The following is a 21,034-nucleotide window of genomic DNA, read 5'->3' as shown; positions in this document are numbered from 1 at the left end:
AATGCCGTCACTTATCCTTGCGTATCCTCTGCAAGTCCTTCAAATGGATCCCTCCCGAATGCAAAAGGACCGTCACCCACACGCTCATAACCAGCAGACTGGACTATGGCAAAGACCTATGTGCCGGAATCAATAGAACTCTACTACACAAACTCCAAACCATCCAGAACACAGCAGCCAGACTCGTCCTCAGGACACCACATCACAAACACATGACCCAACACTTACGAGACCTCCACTGGCTCCTTGTCTAGCAGAGGGCCACCTTCAAACTTCTCACCCATGCCTACAAATCCCTCAACAACATCGGGTCCAATGACAGGGTATCCTTGCACGTGCCCAAGAGGAACCTCCGCTCCACGGACCTAGCCCTGGTAGAGATCCCCCGTATCCGCAGAAACAGAACAGGCGGGAGAGCCTTCTCCTACATCGCAGCCAAGACCTGGAACGAGCTCCCCGTAAACATCAGATGCTCCCCTACCCTGCACTCATTCAGGAAGGACCTCAAGACCTGGCTTTTCGATTGATCCGGAGCTGCCTCCCCTTTCCCCCTAGAGCCATGAGACCCTCACGGGTGAGTAGCATGCTCTATAAACCCCTGATTGATTGATTGAGGAAGGAAAATGAACGGCCACTCATACGGACCAGCCGTACACTAGGGACTCAGAAAAGGAAAAGATTAGGAGATCTTAGATTGCAAGAAGGTCGATAGGGCTTGACATGATATGGAATGTATGCGGGGGCAAGGCCATGCTGAGCTCTAAACATGTAGCAGAGAGCTTTAAATCTGATATGCTTGCCAACCCTGAGCCAGTGGAGTTGATAGAGCAAAGGGCGGACAGACGCATGGTGCGGCAACCTATAAAGTAGATGGGCAGCTGCATTCGGAATGAGCTGGATACGGCGTACAGAGGTCTTGTCCACACCCAGATACAATACATTAACATAATCGAGCCTGGAGATCACCAAAGACTGCAGGACAGTCCTCTGAGCAGCAGGTGGACTTGGACAGAACATTTTCTTTAATCTCTTGAGGACCACAGAGCAGGCTGAGGTGACTCCATAGACCGGAACAATGAGACAGAGCTTGCTGTCATTCGAAAATCCCAGGTTCTTAACCTTAGGAACTGGGGTGGGTAAAGGTCCCAGAGATACAGGCCAGTGGTTGGCTTCCCAAAGCTCAGGATTGTACCCCTGGATGAGCACCTCCATTGTAGAACGATTCAGCCTTAAAGCATTGCTGGACATTGCTGGACACAAGGAGATGTTACGCAGACCATGTTTAAGTGAAGAAGGATCTTGATGTTAAGCAGATGATAAAGACAAAATTATCTGCGTATCGTCAACGTATGAAAAGATGGTCAACCCAGATTTTTCCGCAATGTCTGCCAAAGGGCGAACGTAAAGATTAAAAATTCAGAGGACTCGGGATCGACCCTGCGGAATCCCAGATGTCAAGGCAACGGGGTTAGATTTCATGGTGTGAGAAAAGACTTGAAAGGAGCAATCCTACGAAAAAGAAATCAGCCACTGCAAGGCTACACCTACAATACCAGAGCTTATGAGGTGCTCCACCAGAATGGAATGGGATACTGTATCAAAAGCAGTGCTCAAATCCAAAAGGATGAGCGCTGCTTAGCCCCTACAATCAAGCTGCTGCCTAAGGTCCTCCATGACCCCCAACAGAGCTGGTTAGGTACTGTGACCAGGACGAAAGCCAGACTGATGAAATAGCTTATGTTTCATCACGTGTGCAGAAAGTTGAGAGTTAATGTGTTTTTCCAATATTTTGGAAAAGGTGGAGAGAAGAGATATATGCCTGTAGTTAGACCAGCAGAGGGGCTCTAAACCAGTCTTTTTCAAGAGTGGAAGCACCAGAGCGTGCTTCCAACTGTGAGGCAACTGGCCCAGATTTAGGGAGGAATTATGAAGCTGGGCCATCACCTCAAGGGAAGGCTCATTCAGGCAAATGAGCTTGGAAGGAGGGAGAAGATCAAGTGGGGAGCCAGACTTGATGTTTCCAAGTAGATTTTTTTTCAAAGAAATAAAATCAATTGGGAGCCAAGCCTTAATTTGACAAGATTCTTCAGATGCAAAATCAGGGGGAACAGTCACAACCTGGTCAGAAAGCTGAGTAGTGGGAAAGATGAAGTTGTAACGAAAAGAGGAATCCAACTCAAGCTCACGATGAATAGACACAACTTTATTATGAAAAAACTGCACAAGTTCATTTCAAGGGTGTAATGGAAGGGAGGGGGATGGCAAGAACATATTGAATGTAGAAAGTTCGGACACAACTTTAAATAAGGTTTTCGTACAATTTTGGGCGGACGTAATTTTATCGGTATAGAAGGAGGCACAAGCAGATCTGCAAAGAGCATGATATTTTTTTTGTGCCTCCAGATAAGTGGCTTTGGCCTCTGGTGCATAATCCTTTCTCCACAGTCTCTCCTAAACTTTACATTGTTTTATTCCAGCTCTAAGGGAGTCAGTAAACCACGGAGCGGGGGGAAGCACTCTAGATTGGGATTCAGTAGAAAGGGGAAGAATGGAATTGATAGCCTCAGACAACCAGTGATCGACAAGTAGCTGGTACGAGTTCAGTTGAGATGAAATGGAAGGAACAGTCTGCTGAAGCAGCTCATTAAGTACCTTTATTATAAGTTGAGACCAGTTGTCAGTTTTCTTTGGCAAGGCGGGATGGCGAGGAAAATGAGCCAAGGAAAAATCAATAAAGAAAGGAATTGCAAGGTGATCTGACAAGTCTAGATGAATGGGAGCAGCAGTGGAAACAGTAGGAAGATTCATAAAAATAGGGTCTAAAAGATAACCTGCTACATGGGAAGGTGAGGAATTGATGAGTGAAAGATTAAGGGTCAACAGATGGTCCAAAAGACTTTGAGCAGATTTATTACTAGGATCATCAAAATGAAAATTCGAGTCCCCAAACACAGAAAATTTGCTGCACGAAGATCAAGAGGGCAAGTGATTCGGTCAACAGGGAACGCCAGTTTTTAGATGTGCCAGGGGGACGTTAAATGAGGGCATCAGAAAAGTTAAGATATGGCTAGAATGGAATAGAGAAAAGTAGGACTTCATAGTTGGGAATCGTGAGCGGCTCAATTTTGCAGTTATAGATTTTTTTATTTTATAATGACAATTCCTCCACCAGTTTTCAGAGGACTATTTATACCTAATAGAGCAAAATTGTGTGGTTGTGCCACAATTCCATCTGGTATGGACCTGTTGTGGAGCCAGGTCTCTGATACAAAAAACACACCCGGATCCATGTCAACTAGGAAGTGAAATGGGTGCAACTGGTGTTTGGGAACGGAGCGACAATCGAGATTAAAACAGTGGAAAACCTTAGACGAATGTGAGCCAGAATTGTCGAATCTGGAAAGGTGGGGCCAGGCCAGGAAAAAGTGGGGAAGATATTATCAAATAAACAGTGAGAGCAGAACCTGATGCTGGCATCAGGGGCAAGAACCTGACAAACATTGTTAGGGGTGGGTTTAAAACTCCTAAGATCTTGTGAGGAGAAAGTGAGTTGAAGCTGCACGCAAAAACGAGCAGGGGTTCTGGCCCTGGCCCTGTCCGGATGCGGATGGTGCAGCCAGGCTTGCCTTAGGCACACCTTCAGCGCACCAGCGGTGTACCCACCATGGCATGGGTTTGAATAGCAAAAACCTGGGAATGCCGTGAGACGCGAGTCTGGCTGGTTCGGGAACGCCCTCCGCCCAATCGGCACACAGCCACGGCGGAACGGGGCAGAACCTGGAAAGAAGAGAAATTCCCCAGTGTGTGGAGGTGAGAGCCCGTCAAGTAAATATGCAAAAGTGAACTGTAATTAGCCACCAGTTAAAAAGTTAAAAAGCAAACGTCATAAAATCAAACAATGGGATAGCGTACAGCAACAGCGCAACTGATCTCACTCATGTTAATGGATGGAAAAAATCCTTTAGGCACAATACAGGAACTAAGAAGCTGCTTGGTTGTTATCCAGGGTTCTAGACTGACCAGTAGAATGTTTCAAATGTACTTTTCTTAAATAATTGAACATATTTAGCAATCCTATTATATAAAACACAAAGAGAAAAATGAATAGCTATTTTGTGGCTAACAGTCTTGAAAAGTAAAACTGTTTTTGAGGCATGCAAAATACATATAAAATTGTGGCAGAAATATACAGAAAGAGTTTGTGAGAAACATATATTTATGGAACTGGTCTCAGAATGAAAGAGGGAGGGTTATTTATTTATAAAGCATGAAAAGCTAGTGTGGATGAAATGCTTAATAGCCGACGTATCAAGAATTCTATTAAGGACACGGAGGCGAGGAATATGCTTCTCATTTCTTTACAACTAATTTCAGCAGCCAATCTCAATGAAGTAAAACACAAACTACATTATCCATGTTTCCCTGAACCTCCCATGTCACATGCTCCAGTCATATATGAGCTACCCATGTAACTGTGGAAGTCACCATTTTGTGTCCTCTTTCTTTGTTAGATAAGTCCATAAGAACAGAATATTCCAAAGGGAAACAGGGTAAAAGTCACCAAAGATCCATAAAGCCCAACGTGGACTTAAAACTTCCAGTTGATCCAACAGGAATGTATATCACGAACCACAGCCCGTGACTGAACTCTGCAATGGGAATAAAATTGCAGCGAGTCAACACGCCATATATAACTCCTCTCAAGGGAAAGAATTCCAAAGCAGAGTGTACCTCACAGCTGTCCTGGGTTTTTCCTGAAATAGAAAGAGATCCCCAAAGTAAAATCTGGCATCATAAATATAAAGCATAGACCATTTCCAAAAATCATCAGGTGGGAGACATAAAACAGAAACAACTCAATGTTGTATCAACATTAGTTATAACAATACACTAATGACAATTAAATTATAGTTCAAAGACAATTGCATCTAAAGGGTGATCCTTGCCTCTGTGTACTTAATAGAATTGGAAATTCCTGATGCGTCAGCTAGGCACATTTTCATTCAATGTCAGCACCAGTGGTTCCGATTATGCTAGTTTAAAGTTGTGTTACCACCACAGATGCCACATCTACGATAGGTTTATAATAGTATTTCTTATATATAGACTCAGATATCCAGTCTGCCACTCTTATGATGTCTTCTACACGAGAGCCGAGAGCATATGATCTGGATGCCATGGCTCCTCTGGCAGAATGCATCACAAAGACAAACATTTTGACTTCTGCGTCTGCCATAGTCATTTCATCCACCTGGCTAAGGTAGCTGCAGACACTGGTTTTTAGGGTTTTTGTAAGGCAATGAGTAGTTGTCCTCAGCCTCCGATTTCATATTACAAGTAGCAATTTCATAAACCTTTAAGCATTGCAGCACACATACTTTACTACTGTTTTGGAAACTTGGATAGGTTACAAACATGGAAATAGATTTGGTGCGACGTGTGATAGTACATAAAATGCCTTCTGGAGAGAATACTCGACCTGATAGATACACTACTCGTAAGACCAATACCCTATTACAGGAAATCAGACATAATAACATTGTGAGCTTGGCCCGAAAGCTGTTTGCATGACAAATATTTGTTTGCAGGCCATTGCGCCAAGAATTTGAGAACAACATTCCCGTCCCCCAATGGGTGTATACCTGAGTCTCGGAGGGTTGACCATATGGATACCTTTCATCCATTTGCAGACTAGAGGGTGTTCATCCAATATTTTACCCTCTACTGGGAGGTGTCCTGCGGAGATTGCCGATCTGAAGTTATGAACTGTTCGGTATGCTAAACCGGAAGATGTTAGTTCTGATAGAAAGTTTATTACTATACAATGTTGTGCCCCCACTGGTTCAACACTCTATGTGTTGCACCAAGCACACCATCTCCTTCGAGCTAAAGAATATCTTTTATGGGTGTTATCTGGCCAGGCCTGCCTGATGAAGGATGCTGCTTGTTGTGAAATGCCTTGGGTATGCCATCGTTGCCTGAAACCATCCAAGCCATCAGCTTGAGTTGACCTGATAGATTCAATGGGTGAGGAATACCTTCCATGTCTAGGAGGAGATCCGGCTGAACTGGGAGTAGAACTTGAGGCGCACTCCCTAGAGTTAGAGCTACTGGGAACCAAGGTTGCACTCTAAAGTAAGTTGTCACCAAAATGATTTCTGCTCCTTGTCAACTGATCTGTGACAGGACACAGGGAATCATCAGGAATGGGGTAAAGGCACAGCCTCAGAACTGATCCTAGTTCTGGATGAATGCATTTGTCACCTAGGCATCGGATCTGGGTGCAAGATCAAAAAATGTGGCAGTTGCCGATTGAGTCATGATGCGAACAGATCTATTTCACACAGGCCCTACAATATGTTCAGAGCTTGAAAAACTGAGTGATTCCGTTTCCAGTCGCTGAAATCTCGTAAGTGTCTGGAGTTCCACTCGGCAATGGTGTTTCTCTTGCACGGTAGATGCTCGACTATGAGGGAGATGCAATGATCGAGGCAGAAGTGACAGAAGTCCTTGGCAATCTCTGCTAGTAGACATGACTTCTTCCCCCTGAGCTTGTTGACGTAGCGAACTGATGAGATGTTGTCCATTCTCAGTCATATATAATAGTCCGTCTTTATCTGGGAGAGACTCTTGCTGGTGAAAGAGCCTGCAGGAGTTCCATGCAATTTATGTGGAGCCTGAGCTCTGCCTCCAACCACCGACCCCCTTTCTACATCGTCCCGCACATCACTCTCTCACCCAACCAGCTGGCATCCAATTCGATTCCTATTTCTGGCGAGGAGCCAAAAATGGCTCGACCATTCCCGGATTCCATGTCGTCCAACCACCATGTTATCTCTATCCTGGCTTTGCCCATCAATGGGGGACTTGTTCTGTGTAAGATAGACCCTTCCGTAAGTGTTGGAATTTTTTTTATCTCTGAAGGGCTCTCTAATAGAGGGGGCCTGGAAATATGGCTTGTATCGATGAGGCCCGGAGTCTCACAATTCTGGCGATCTACCTCAATGAAACAGTCTGTTTGTACAACGCAGACCTGAATTCCCTTTTGTTATTGCAAATCTTTTGGGTTGGAAGGAGCAATTGTGCTCAGACTGATTCTATCTGGAAACCCAGAAATGCCATTTGATGTACTGGTGACAGGACTGACTTCTGGTAGTTGATCAGGAATCCCAGACTCTGAATAAGTTGTGTAGTCCATCATAAATGAGTCCTGAGTGACTGAAGGTCCTGGACCATCAACAGGAGGTTCTCCAGTCAATTAGACATAGTCCTCAAGCCCTCAGTGCTTCTACGACTGTTCTCATCAATTTAGTTAAACACCACGGGGCCAATGAGAGTCCAAATGGAAGGGATGTGGATTCCATGCACTCTCCTTGTTTTAAGAACTGTAGAAACTATCTGTTAGGTGGGAATATGGGTATGGAGAGGTAGGCATCCTCCAGGACCATACGGACCATCCAGTCGCCATCCTGTAGACTATCTCTTAGTAAGAGAATTTCTTCTATTTTGAAATGTCTATACATTATCCAGCCATTGAAATCTTTGAGGTTTAGGACTAGTAATGACCTTTGCCCTTCTTTTCAAACAGAAAGATGGGTCTCATAACCCTTTGAGGTGTGGAGTTGTCAGGCATGCTGCCCCTTTGGCTAGGAGAGTTTCAATATAAAAACTTGTTGAGTTGGATATTCGTAAAATTCCAGTTTGAAGCCCAGAATGGTCTCCAGTAAGGGTGGGCGTAGTGGGGCTTCGTGAAGCTACGCAAAGTGGGCAAAACACTACGCCCACCCACGCACTTCGCGTAGCCCCACTATGCGCCACCCGCCTCCCTCCCGCCCTCCCTAAATGCTTACAATCATTTATAAAATAATTATAAAACCACTTACCTTGTCCTGCCGCGTCCCCGGGGCTCCCGCTCGCCATTGCACCGCCGGCGCGCGCGTCCTGGATGCTAATGCGCATGCGCGGGCGGCCACGCATGCGCATTTCTCACGAGAAATGCGCATGCGCGGGCGGTCGCGCATGCGCATTACCATCCAGGACGCGCGCGCCGGCGGCGCAATGACGAGCGGGAGCCCCGGGGACGCGGCAGGACAAGGTAAGTGGTTTTATAATTATTTTATAAGTGATTGTAAGCATTTATGGAGGGCGGGAGGGAGGCGGGTGGCGGGCAACTTCGCTACGGCCACGAAGTGGGCGTAGTGTTGCCTGCTTCGCCTACTTTGCAAAGGCGCGAAGTAGGCAACACTACGCCCACTTCGTGGGCGTAGCGAAGTTGCCCGCCCACCCTTAGTCTCCAGTACACATGGGTCCATGGATATGCATTTTAAATTGTTGTGAGTAGCGACACTCTTCCTCTCAATATCACTTCCGAGGAGGAAATAACTCATACCAGTATATCCTGTGTCCTGGATTGCATTCTATTGTCCATGTCTGGATCTGCGGTAGAATCTGGGACGGCCACCTCTGGGTTGAGTGGGATAGAAAGTGGGATCTGGTTGGTCTCCATACCAACCACCTTTGCCGCAGGCATGGTACTCTTGTTGAGAGCTTTGGTGGGTTTCACAGCCTGGCGCACCCTCCATGGCACCCGGCACTGACCAAAAGGCCTCTCCAGAATACTCTTTTTAGCGACATTTGGGCCTTGTATATACTTTAGTAGGTGGCACAAAATCGGGAGAGCCCCCGAATAATAGGCTTTCAGCCATTGGGCTGGCTCCCAAATTGGATAGATTTAGGATCTAATCTCATCAGGATAGATCTCCGGCGCGCTGTAGAGATGGTGTAGTTGGTGTTCCCTAACATGCAGACTGCTCACTGAGCCCAGCCAATCAGATTGTCAGTATTTACTGGGGAGTTGGACGCTTTGGCTAAATCTGCTAAGTCTAAGATCTTAGTCAAGGTTCCTGTCAGGTCAAGTAGTTTATCTTGGCACATCCAACATGAGCGATCCAAGCCCTTTTTTGGATCCCTTCAATATTTTTTCATAAAAGTGACCTTGATGGGATCTACCTCTGGCGTATCTGCAACCTTACCCCCCAGGTCTGGCGGGGGCACTCCATGTGGAGGCATGCACGTACCTCTTTATCAAAGCTCCACCATAGATGGGTTTGAAGGTGTTCCACAACCTCTAGAGGGGGAACCCATTTGGACTCCCTGGAGTGAATTATTTTGGTTGGCTCGAATTGGAGCACCCGAAGGGTATGGAGTGGTGCCCGTTTCTTCCTACTGGGTCTTGCCTTCTCACCCTCATCACTGTCCTCAGTATGGTAAGAGCAGTCTGAGTCTAGGGCCTCTGCATGCTTTGAGCTGTGAGACTGAGTGGAGTATCCCTGTGGGTTGGCACTATAATCGTGTTCAGCCTCTCTCTTGCACTTCAGCTTTGCAAAAGCCTCTCCATGTACCTCTGGCTGTGATTTAGTCTTGAATTTGCCCTTTTTTGATGGGCCAACCTCATTGTTGGGTGGAGGAAGTTGGGGTTGCCAGCCTTGTTGGCATGCAAACTCACACAGCTGCCCTGTGAAGGGACCTTGTGCCTGTACCAGGGCCTTATTCACAGATTGCTGTACACTGAAGTCCACTGCATCCACCAAATCACGCTCTAGCTGATCATCACCTTCTTCATCGTAGTTGTCTGCCTCCACCTTATAGGGCTCCTATTGTGCCATTCTCTCTGCATGCACACTCAATTTACTGGGAGTTGAGAGAGTAAGCAGGGAGTGGAACTAACCCTGCAAGGCTAAGGATTATGCCTTAATGTAAATGTGGAGGGAGATTTATGGACCAAAAACCTGTTGAGGCAAAGCCTATGCAAATATATACAACCCTGACACACTTGTGAGACAGGGCGTAGGGGGAGCATTCACCCCTGCCACCAAATACAGAGCCAAGTCACGTTATGTGTAAAAAAAAGCCAGCAAACGCTCTGATCAATATCCCGGAGCGTTGCGTTCAATTTCCGCGCACATGCGCGTTGTGTGGTCCTCATTTGCAAGTAAAAGACGAGTGTGCACATCAGCAAGATGTGCGCTGTCCGCTCCCCGCTGCATTAAGGCAGCAAGCAGCGTCAGAGTCCAACCGCCGTAAGTGTTCAGAAAATGAAGGCGGAATCCCAGCGCTGCAGCGCATGCATTAGGTGATTGGCAACTTACCACTCCTGCCCTCATAGAACCGCATCCCGTAGAAAGCATGACATTCACAGCAAATAGAGGTAGGAAATACCTATAACTAAGGCATTACAAGCATATAGAAAATAAACATTCTAAGCAATAGAGATATGAGATATCTATAATTACGTCAACACAAGCATAAAAAATTAAACTGCACTTATCTGGCTGTGAAGCAGCAAAGAAAGAGGAAACAAAATGTTGACTTCTACAGTTATATGGGTCGCTCATGTAGAATTAGAGCATGTGACATGGGAGGTACATGGGTAATGTAGCAAAGAAATGAGAAGCATAAATGGAGCCTCCGGTCATGACATAAAATTTGTGACATGTAAAAACAGGATGGCAAAGAAAGAAAGGAGAGGTGGGCACACTCCTTCCCTGATAAAAATGGCTTTGGGCCAAGGCATTTTAACAGTTCAGTAGATGGTACAGTGGTAGCTCAAAGTGAATATGAGTGTGTTTTGAGAAGGGGTCAAACTCCAGCTGGGAAATTCGGTTTTTATATTCTTTTTCATTTCATTTATTTTTTACACAAATGAAAGATGTCCCTATGTAATTCACCCCTAGCAGTGTCTGTGAGATTTGTGGCGTCTTTAGTCAAGTCAGTGCATGTCAGACATTTGTGACATGCTGTGGAATGTGGGAGGGGGGCAAGGTTTGCTATGAAAGAAATCTTTAATTTGAATGACACTTTGGGAATGGTTGTGTAAGAAAAAGAAATGCATGGGGCAAGTGCCAGAGGGAAAGAAAGGAAGGGCTCTTTGTTTATAAATCATGAAAATCAAGTGTAGATTTGTGGAATGTAAAACGGAAACACCATGGAAATAGAAGAAGGACAGCACCTTTTTTTCCATGACACAAAGGCTTGGAACAGAGTTCTTCATTGCAGTACAAAGGGTCAAGTGGTATTGCACAGGAGCTTGCAATGGTTTTTGACAAGTGTTCAAGCCCCAGCTGGGGAAATTCGATTTTTCAATTTTTTCTATTTTTCTTCTATTTTACCTGAATGAAAGATGCCCTATTGTAAATCAACCCTAGCAGTGTCTGTGAGATTTGTGGCCTTTTTAGTCAAGCCAGTGCATGTCAGACATCTGTGACATGCTGTGGCATGTTGCAGGGTGGCAAGGTTTGCTATGAAAGAAATCCCTTAATTTGTGGAATGAGACTTTGGGAATGGCTGTGTAAAAAAAGAAATGCATTGGGGTAAGTCCCAGAGTGAAAGAAAAGAAGGGCTATTTATTTATAAAGCATGAAAATCAAGTGTGGATTCATAGAATGTTAAAGCAAAACAGAAAAGAAATAGCAGGACCACCAATCTCTGTCTATGACAAAAAGCTTTGCACCCCTTAATGTAATAATATAACAGTTGGTACAGGGGTTAGTATAAGGGACCGACTTGCATTTTGACAAGGGTTCAAACCCTCACCTTGGAAAATTCATTTTTATATTGTTTTTCTTTCTTTTTCTGTCGTATTTTAGCCGAGTGAAAAATGTACCTTTGGAAATCACCAACTGGCATCATCTGCAGTTAATCATGAAGGAGCATGTCAGAAATCTATGACATGCTGTGGCACATGTCACATGAGCTGTGGCATATGCCACATGACCGAGTGCCATGCGTCACATGACAGGATTGGGCTCCAACCCTTACTGTAGCCAGAGTCTAAGTTACCACAGCTGCAAAAACTAGAGGCTAAAGACAGAGAAGCCATTTAATTAGCAGGCAGCACCATGTCAGAACAGGTGTTTGATTGGCTATGCGGTGGGCAGACTGATCCAAGCCGAGTGCCCTTCATACAAGAGGTGAGCCAAGAAAGAAAAAAAGCATATTTGCATACATGGCCTTTGCCATTTCCACAGATAATGGTATTTGACTTTTGCAGACACAGACAAGGGTTTCGCTGAAATGCGCATTTTTTGTGTTAGGGAGCTATTCCTCGGAAGGGTGTAGTTCGGAGACAAGGCCGCCCACAGGATACAGTTCATCAGTATTACTCATCATAGGAAATTTCTACAGAGTTGAAAAGTTCAGGAGTGAAGACACAGAAGAGATCACTTCCTACAGCTCAGCCCAGGATGCTCTGGGAAAGTGCACTCCAGCGTGTGTGAGGGAGGTGGTGGTGGTGGTGCACCCTCTGTCTGAAGCAATGAGGCAGACCCTACAAAGAGTTGAAGACTTTTTTAATAATTCAACGTGTAGATTGTTGAAATCCAAGAGGTGATAGCGATAATACACATAATATAACTGAAATAATTATTATATAAAAACACTTTAAAGCCTCTAAAGTCCACAATAAAGCCACATTTTTGAGACAATATATTATTATTATTAGATCTTGTTCAGGATGATTATTCTACTGACCCATCTCCTGTTTGCAAAAATACTTATTTAATCATTATTTGTTTTATTGGGTCCTGTGTTATATCGATACAGTGGGTGTCCTAGTCCTTGTCCCTCTTGACTTACTTTTCGATCATATGGGCATAGAACTTTGATGCCATATAACAAATTATTTAACATTTAAAGAAAAACAATGTAAAAAAAAAAGAATTCCCCCTGGATTCTTACTGGAACATTTTGGGGGTGATCCGTCAAATGTGGCCTAGATATGTGGGGGTATACATATCAATCAATCAGACATTTGTAAAGCGCGCTACTCACCCATGAGGGTCTCAAGGCACTGGGAGGGGTGAGGGGGAGCAGCTACTGATCAAACAGCCAGGTCTTGAGGAGTCTCCTGAAGGTCAGCAGGTCATAGGTCTGTCGTAGGTAGATGGGGAAGGTGTTCCATGTCTTGGCAGCGAGGTGGAAGAAGGATCTGCTGCCAGTGGTTGTTCGGTGGATGCGTGGAATGGTGGCGGGGGTGAGGTTAGGTGAGCAAAACTGGTGGTTGGGGGTGTAGAATGTGGGTTTGTTGAGGTATTCTGGTCCGGTGTCTTGGAGTGTTTTGTGAGCGTGGGTGAGGAGCTTGAAGGTAATCCATTTGTTGACGGGAAGCCAGTGCAGGTTCTTCAGGTGGGCGGTGATGTGGCTGTGGTGGGGTATGTCGAGAATGAGGCGTGCGGAGGCATTTTGTATGCATTGAAGTCTCTTCTGGAGTTTGGCCGTGGTTCCCACGTAGAGGGCGTTGCCATAGTCCAGCCTGCTGATGATGAGGGCTTCGGTGACCGTCCTTCTGGTTTCGGTGGGGATACATCTGAAGATCTTGCAATGCATATGGAGGGTGTTGAAGCAGGAGGAGGAAACGACGTTGACTTGTTGGGTCATTGACAGAGGAGAGTTCAGGATAAACTCCAGCTTGCGTGCATGGTCGGTGGGTGTCGGCGCAGTTCCCAGCGAGGCTGGCCACCAGGAGCCGTCCCAGGTGAAGGGGGTGGAGCCGAAGATGAGGACCTCCGTCTTGTCCGTGTTCAGTTTCAGGCGACTGCTCTTCATCAATATGGCGACAGCCTTCATCCCTGCATGGACGTTGGTTTTGGCGGTGGCGGAGTCTTTGGTGAGGGAGAGCATCAGCTGGGTGTCGTCGACGTATGAGACTATGATGAGGTCGTGTGATCAGACGATGTTGGCGAGCAGTGTCATGTAGACGTTGAAGAGGGTTGATGAATGATCCTTGGGGTAAGCCGCAGGTCATCATGGTAACTTCAGATCGGAATGGAGGGAGGCGGACTCTATGGGTTCTGTCGGTGCGGAAGGAGGTGATCCTGTCCAGGGCTTTTTTGCACATTCCTGCGTTGTAGAGGCGTGTGCACAGGGTGTGGTGGCAGACGTGTCAAAAGCAACCGAGAGGTCCAGGAGGATGAGGGCCACAGTTTCGCCGTTGTCCAGCAGGGTCCTGATAACATCGGTGGTGGCGATGAGGGCGGTTTCAGTGCCATGGTTGCTGTGGAATCCGGAGTGGGACGAGTCCAGGGTGTTGTTTTCTTTGAGAAATTGGGTCAGTTGTCTGTTGACGATCTTCTCGGTGGCTTTCACCGGGAATGGGAGCAGGGAGATGGGAGCTAATACTTTTCTCCTATGCAGATTCCGTAGGAAACATTAGGCAGCACTACAGCCAAAACAATTGAACAGAATTACACCAAATATGGCATAAAGCTAGATCTTTGCGCAGAAATCATGCTTCTTGTGAGCTTCTGTAAAAATGATAACTAGTTTTGGAGAAATGTATGTTATAAATGTATAGCTTATTGCAATTGGGCTGAAAAGCATAAATTCAAGCCTTCTGATTGGCGGTGTTGGTCATTACAGGACTTGTAGCCTTGGTCTCCTGTCCTGGAAATGTTTTGTTATTAAAAAGAAGTACATGACCCCCTTGCCCTTGTTCTAAAACACCCCTTCCTCCGCCTTAAAATTAAAGAAAAATAATACTGGGTCATGGTGTGCTGCAAAACAAATTAAACAATGAGGAGTCACCCTGTGGTGTGCCAGGGGTGGAGAGGTGGTACAAAAGGGGTGGTGATGGACGGAGCATCTGAATCAATCAAATACTCACACCCAGTCAAAAGATCTGGGTTTAATCCATCACCCTTCTTTAGCCCACTCTGCCACCCCAGTTCAGACATGGCTATATGCAAATCAGTCTGACCCTGTGCCTCATGGGAACAGTCCAGCCCGAACTGCCAAGCCATGTCTTCCCTGGACCGGAAACAAGCAAGTGGCAAAGGTATGCACCTGTTACAACGCATTTTTTACTCCGCACTACCATTACAACGCGACTTTTACAACTCATACCATTACAACGCATTGCGCTGGGGGGCGCTCTAGGATAGGGAATAAGTATAATTTACTATCCAACACCTTCCCTAGGGTCCACGGGGACTGGAGTTAGAATAGTAAATTATACTTACCACTATCCAGCACCCCAAAGCGCTATGCGTTGTAATGGTATGCGTTGTAATGGTCGCGTTGTAATGGTAGGTAGTTGTAACGGTATGCGGAGTAACGTCATACATCCAGTGGCAAAGTGAGCAAGGGACTCACGTCTGAGCATACCCTGCCACACTAATGGCGGCCAAAAGCGGTACAAAAGGGGGGTGGTGATGGACGGAGAATCTGAATCAATCAAACACTCACACCCAGTCAAAAGATCTGGGTTTAATCCATCACCGTTCTTTAGCCCACTCTGCCACCCCAGTTCAGACATGGCCATATGCAAATCAGGCTGACCCTGTGCCTCATGGGAACAGTCCAGCCCGAACTGCCAAGCCATGTCTCCATGGACTGGAAACAAGCTTCCGAGGACCGGTTTCTGGCATTCCAGCCGTCTTCAGCCCGGCTTGCTTGAATCCAGTGGCAAAGTGAGCAAGGGACTCACGTCTGAGCATACCCTGCCACACCTATGGCAGCATCTCTTTATTGTGCACATATATTACTACCCCACTCTTTTATTGCAGACATATACAACTACCCAACTCTCTACATCTCGTTATTGCACACATGTATCGCTGCACCACTCTCTGCAGCTCTTCATTGCACACATATATCACTATCCTACTCTCTGAATCACTTTATTTCACACATACATTACTACCCCACTCTGCATCTTTTTATTGTGCACCTATGTTACTACCCCACTCTCTGCATCTTTTTATTGTGCACCTATGTTACTACCCCACTCTTTGCAACTCTTTTATTGCAGACATATATCACTACCCCACTCTCTGCATCTCTTTATTGCACACATGTATCATGTATGTACCCGAGTAGCACATTAGACTGTAAAATGAATTGTGCTAAAACCCCTCATTGACGGTCTGACTTGAGATCAAAAAATATTTGAATCTGTAATTTCTAGTTAAAACGTTAAATCTGTTGACTTTTGGCTTGCGCATGTAAACAGACTACAGGTCAACATAGAAGGTCACTTCCCTAGAAGTAATTGCAACACGATTTACGTCATTGGAGCCTGCCGATTGGTTACTTGCTGTCAGCTCTGGACACCAGCCAGTTAACCCAGTCCCACAAAAGCTGAAATCCTGACTCCCAGAAAGAAAATCACTTGGAGGCAGACGAAGAGGCAGGCGTCCCCCTCAGTGCACAGGTGGGTGAAGACATTTCATTTTATTTTACACCAGTGAGGTCAACTTCTAGAGTAAATAGTGTTTCCGCAGATGCCTACGCAGGAGGCACAGGTCTGCACCTTCTCCCTGCTGAACCTCCAGTGCACAGACACTGGTGTGCTCCTGTGAGCGCTCGTGTGACCGGGTCTCCGTGATTTGTGGGGTGATCCCTGGCTTCTCCTGAAGCAGCGGAAACGAATTCGAGCTTCTCCTGAAGCAGCGGAAACGAATTCGAGGGAATGAGCGGTCGTAACAGCGAACAGTGAAACTGGACGTTTATCAGGGACATGCTGGGGAGCCGAGGTCAGTGAGGTGGAGGACATGGGTCATTGCAGTATGTCGCATTTTCTAGCATTACGGTTTGCATTTTGCTGGAAAAACTAAACGGACATAGTAGATTCTAAGCACATTAGACTACTTTCAACATGTCCAATAAAGAACACACATTACGCTGTCCCTTTCTCCATTTCCAAGAATTGTGGGCACATTGGTGATGCATATTCAGCCGACTGGAGAAAACAAAGTAGGACTCTAGACAATATATACAATTATATTGTATTTGAAAGAACATGCATACTATGCACTTATTATGAACGAAATTATATTGAATTTGAAAGAACGTGCATACTTTGCAAATATTATAAATGAAATTGTCTTTTGAAACTGAATCAGGAGTAGATAGTGGATAGTGGTAAAGGAAGGTACGGGTAACAGCCCTTGAAAACCCTACCCGCCCACTTGCTATGGCAAGACAGTTTATTCAGGGAGAGACCGTTTTCAGACCTACTTGCCCCGTATGACGGGAAAGCTGAAGCCTGAACTGCTACATTACTTCATAGCCTCTTACTCCAAACTCACTTAGGGGTCGATTAGGATCGCGGACGGGACCCCAGAGCAGGAGGGAACCTCCACATGGCATGCGGAGTTCCCTCCTGTGCAATTAGGATGTGACCGCCACCCTGGCAGTCACATCCTCTATTTTTAACATTGCGGCGGGTGCAGCTTCAAGCTGCACCCGCGGCAATGTTAAAAATGCACGCATTACATTTGCATGCAGAAAGAGGCAGGCACCGCGCGGTGCCTGCCGCTTTCTGCATGCAAATGCAGGGGGGTACCATAGGTACCCCCCATGTGCACCCCCCACCCCCTTTCACCTAGGGGGCCCGCAACGGGCCCCCGCAGTGAAGTTCCGTATGCTTTTCCACGGCGGAAAAGCCGCCGCAGAAAAGCATAACTCACTGGCCATCCTAATATGGTGGACGGTGTCTGGAAGACACCGTCACCATATTAGAGCTTTTCCGCCGCGGTTGTAATCCGACCGCGGCGGAAAAGCTGCGGACTGAAACCAGGACCCACCAGCCATCCTAATGTGGCGGTGGGTCTTTGGTCAGTCCGCTGCGGTTTTTCCGCATCCTCGGGGCCGGCGGTGGCTTCCGCCGGCCCCGAGGATGCGGAACAACCGCAATCGTAATGACCCCCTAAATGTGGCTGGAGGCCCTTGTTGAGCAGCCAAACCTTCAGCAATGTGGAGAAGTATGGCTCACTTGTCAAGTGTCCTGCTTATGCTGTCTGTGTAAACCTTATCACAGCAGGGAACACTGAATCTGGCTCCAATCTGGAGCACCCACAGCATAAGCACAATGAAGTGTGAAATCCCCCCCCCCCCTTGTCCTTTCTGAACCATAAGGACATACATAAAGAACAGTCCTGGCAAAGAAACGTACTCACCTTCAACAACAGAACCTACAGCCACACCATCATGCACCAATGGCAGTGCTCTGAAAGAATTCATCAGCAGCCCCTTCAATAAAGTTCCTGCAATTTCTAAATGAAGTCCTGTCTCCGGGCCTCCCCACTTTCCACCCACAGGAATAATGGCAATACATTTCGGTTGTCAGGGGAGGCTCTCCCCTTCCCCAAACTTATGCTTTGTTAAACCTGGGTCGCTGCTAATGTTTAAAAAAAATGTGGGCCTAGTTCACTAGTTCAAGTACACTGCATGTGGGTTGAGTAGATTCTTCCGGTTACTGGATCTGCAGGTCTAATTACATTTGTAAGATTTTTCGAGGCATGGCTAATTTTTGGGTTTAGTAATGGGTAGTGGTAAAAGGAGGGAATGGTCATTTTTGGGTTAAGGGGTGGGTAGCAGTAAAGGAAGGTATGGGTCATTTTAAGGTTTAAAGCTGGGTATTGGAAAAGGCAGGTTAGGGAGTTTAAAAGTACATATAATAGTAATTTCATATATTTAGTATAACTATATCAAACCAATATATATCAACCAATTCCAGTCTCTCCTGAAGAAAAAGGCACTGACATCACGAGGATGATTTTCTGCACAATTTTAACATGTTTCAACAGTTCTCACTTGCTTGTTCGCACACAATGAGCGCCATTCCTCTTGCCACATATATACCTTGTCGCAGTTCAAGAACATCATAGACACGGTAAACATACTCTTGAAATTGTTCCATCCACTCTTTTTTCTATTTTCTCTCCTTTGCACTTTTTATCTTCTAATTTTCATTTTCTGTTTAACATGTTTTTATAAACCTTTTTCATTGCATATTTTATTGTTGTGTGCCACTCCTACTTTTTAAACCTCTGTGAAAAGTACCCGTGCTCTGCAACATGCTAATTCACAATAGTTCTAATTTTTTATTCCATTTGTGCAAATGGGTTTCAAAGTGCTAGTGCTATACATATATAATATTATATAAATAAGTAAAGCTGGGAGAACCCCGTTAGCATGGGAAGGGCATTTTGTTGTTAACTAACAACTGTGGCACCGTCCGACTAATCCTCACAAAGCTTAACCCCTTCAGCGCTGCGCGAATTCCGCTGCGGTGCTGAAGGTTGTAAAGAACCAATGGAACCATGACGGAACGGTTCCGTCATAAGCACAGGCCAACCGACGATCATAGCATGGAAGGGGTTAATAAAGAAAAGTTAGTCCACCTTAGCTCCTTCCTGGACAAAAGTTTCATAGTGATACGTGAAGTAGGGTTAAGAAAAAGGGGATGGTGCCAAAACGTGTTTTCCCAATGCAATTTTCTATAGGAAAATTAGACATGGCTACAGCCAAAATGGCTGAACGGAATTACACCAAATTTGGCAGAAAGCTATATCTTGGTCCAGAAAGTGTGATATTGTGTAAATCAGTTAAGTCGTTTTTTGAGAAATGAAGATTTATAATGCATGTACATATCATGCCACGGAAGAACCAAGAGCTGACACATCTAAAGATAAGATATGATTTGCTGCACCATATCATCAAAGATGTGGCGGAAGCCATTTTAGGACTCAGGGACACAGTCCCCTCTCCTGTAAGAAAGGAAAACAAATATGGGGTACCCAGCACCCCCAGCCTGATGGAGGGGGTCACAGACGAGTCCCTCCCCATGGCAATTTTTTAACGGTAAATGCATATCTGTGGAGGATTCACATAAAAGGGCATGCTCCTGAGCTTTGGAAAAATAAGGGGCATATTTATAAAGAAGTGACGGAGTGCGCCTTAGCCTCTTTGGCTGAACGCCACACTCCGCCACTGCTGCAAAGCAGGGCTGCACCGCATTTACAATACGGTGCAGCCCTGCGTTTCCTTCTGCACCGGCGCAAATTTCATCTGTGTAGCGCCAATGCAGGCTCCCTTGCACCATAGTGCAAAGGTGCCCTCATTATGGGAATGATTGTTTATGTGCAGAAAGGTGTCCCTTCCTTCCCATAAATAATATTAAAAGGCGATTTGTAACTTCTATGTATGCTGCTTTGGGCAGCAAACATAGAAGTTGCAACTCGTCATTTTAAAAATGATTGTTTATGTGCAGGAAGGGGCCCCTTCCTGCACATAAACAATCATGCATGGTGTTTTGCTGTTTAAGTGGCTTAACACTGCCTTGTACACCAGGTAAGCCCGTATTGCCACAGGAATAACAAAAAAGTGACGCTCCTGTGTCGATAGGGGCTTGTAAATATGCCCCTAACTCCCCCCAGTGGGGGCTAGGGTCCCTGTGGGTTGGTGGAACCTATATTTTGAGGAAGGGGGCATGTGTCCCCCTTCCTGAGCCTCAGGTATCCCCAAGGACTCCAATCAATTGTTTTATTATGGGGAGGGGCAATCAGCCTGTCTCCCTCATCTCCTGGGCCCTAAGTAATAGTTTTAGGGAGGGGAACTTACACCGCCACCCCTCCCTGAGTCTCTTCAGGGCCCCAGGGACCCAATTCTCTCGGCCCAATCAAATAGTTTTGGGGAGAAGAGCTTCCGCCCCGTCGACCTGGGCCATTAATTTTAAGGAAAAGGGACATCACGACCCCCTACCTGAGCCTCCGTCTGGCCCCAGGACGATATAAAAGTAGTGTCCTGGAGACCTCATCGCCTGGGACACTACTGTGTTCCCTGCCCAGAAGAGTGCTTTTAAGGAATGTATACTTGATTCCCATGTCTGCACTCTCCCGTACAGGGAAGCCAACTTTGCTCCCTCCTGGTGAAAGCACAGAAAAATATTTCTAAAGTTGATGGGTGATAGCGGAACAGCGGCAGGGACCTAGAGGAAACCATCAAGGCCCCAAACTTAATATAAACTGTAGGTGTGCTGGGTAGAACAGGGACACCCACAAATAAAAAGAAATCATTTTTAAAGGAATAATAAATGAGTGGTAGGAGCCGTTCATTTATTATTCACTTCTATGTGCAAGGAGCACAACATAATTTGTGACGTCTCTATTATTAAATATTGCAATATGCAAATTTATTAAATTAAGTTTGATTACAGAGATTGATGACTTTTTGAAGAAAACAGTAGGTCTGCTTA

At 45.8% G+C, this 21,034-nt stretch overlaps 1 protein-coding gene across 1 annotated transcript in view; it reads left to right on the top strand.

The window, feature by feature from the left end:
• Positions 1–16,158: 16,158 nt before the first annotated feature.
• Positions 16,159–21,034, top strand: part of LOC147717693 (butyrophilin-like protein 2) — a 157,589-nt gene continuing 152,713 nt past the window's right edge. The window contains exon 1 of the mRNA XM_086924479.1: positions 16,159–16,207. The gene's annotated coding sequence lies outside the window, so the exon portion shown is untranslated. The remainder of the gene's footprint in view (positions 16,208–21,034) is intronic.

Source organism: Lissotriton vulgaris, chromosome 5 (assembly GCF_964263255.1).
Source record: "Lissotriton vulgaris chromosome 5, aLisVul1.2, whole genome shotgun sequence".
Lineage (NCBI taxonomy): Eukaryota > Metazoa > Chordata > Amphibia > Caudata > Salamandridae > Lissotriton > Lissotriton vulgaris.
The sequence above is the reverse complement of the archived record's forward strand: the minus strand, read 5'-3'. Positions and strand labels throughout refer to the sequence as shown.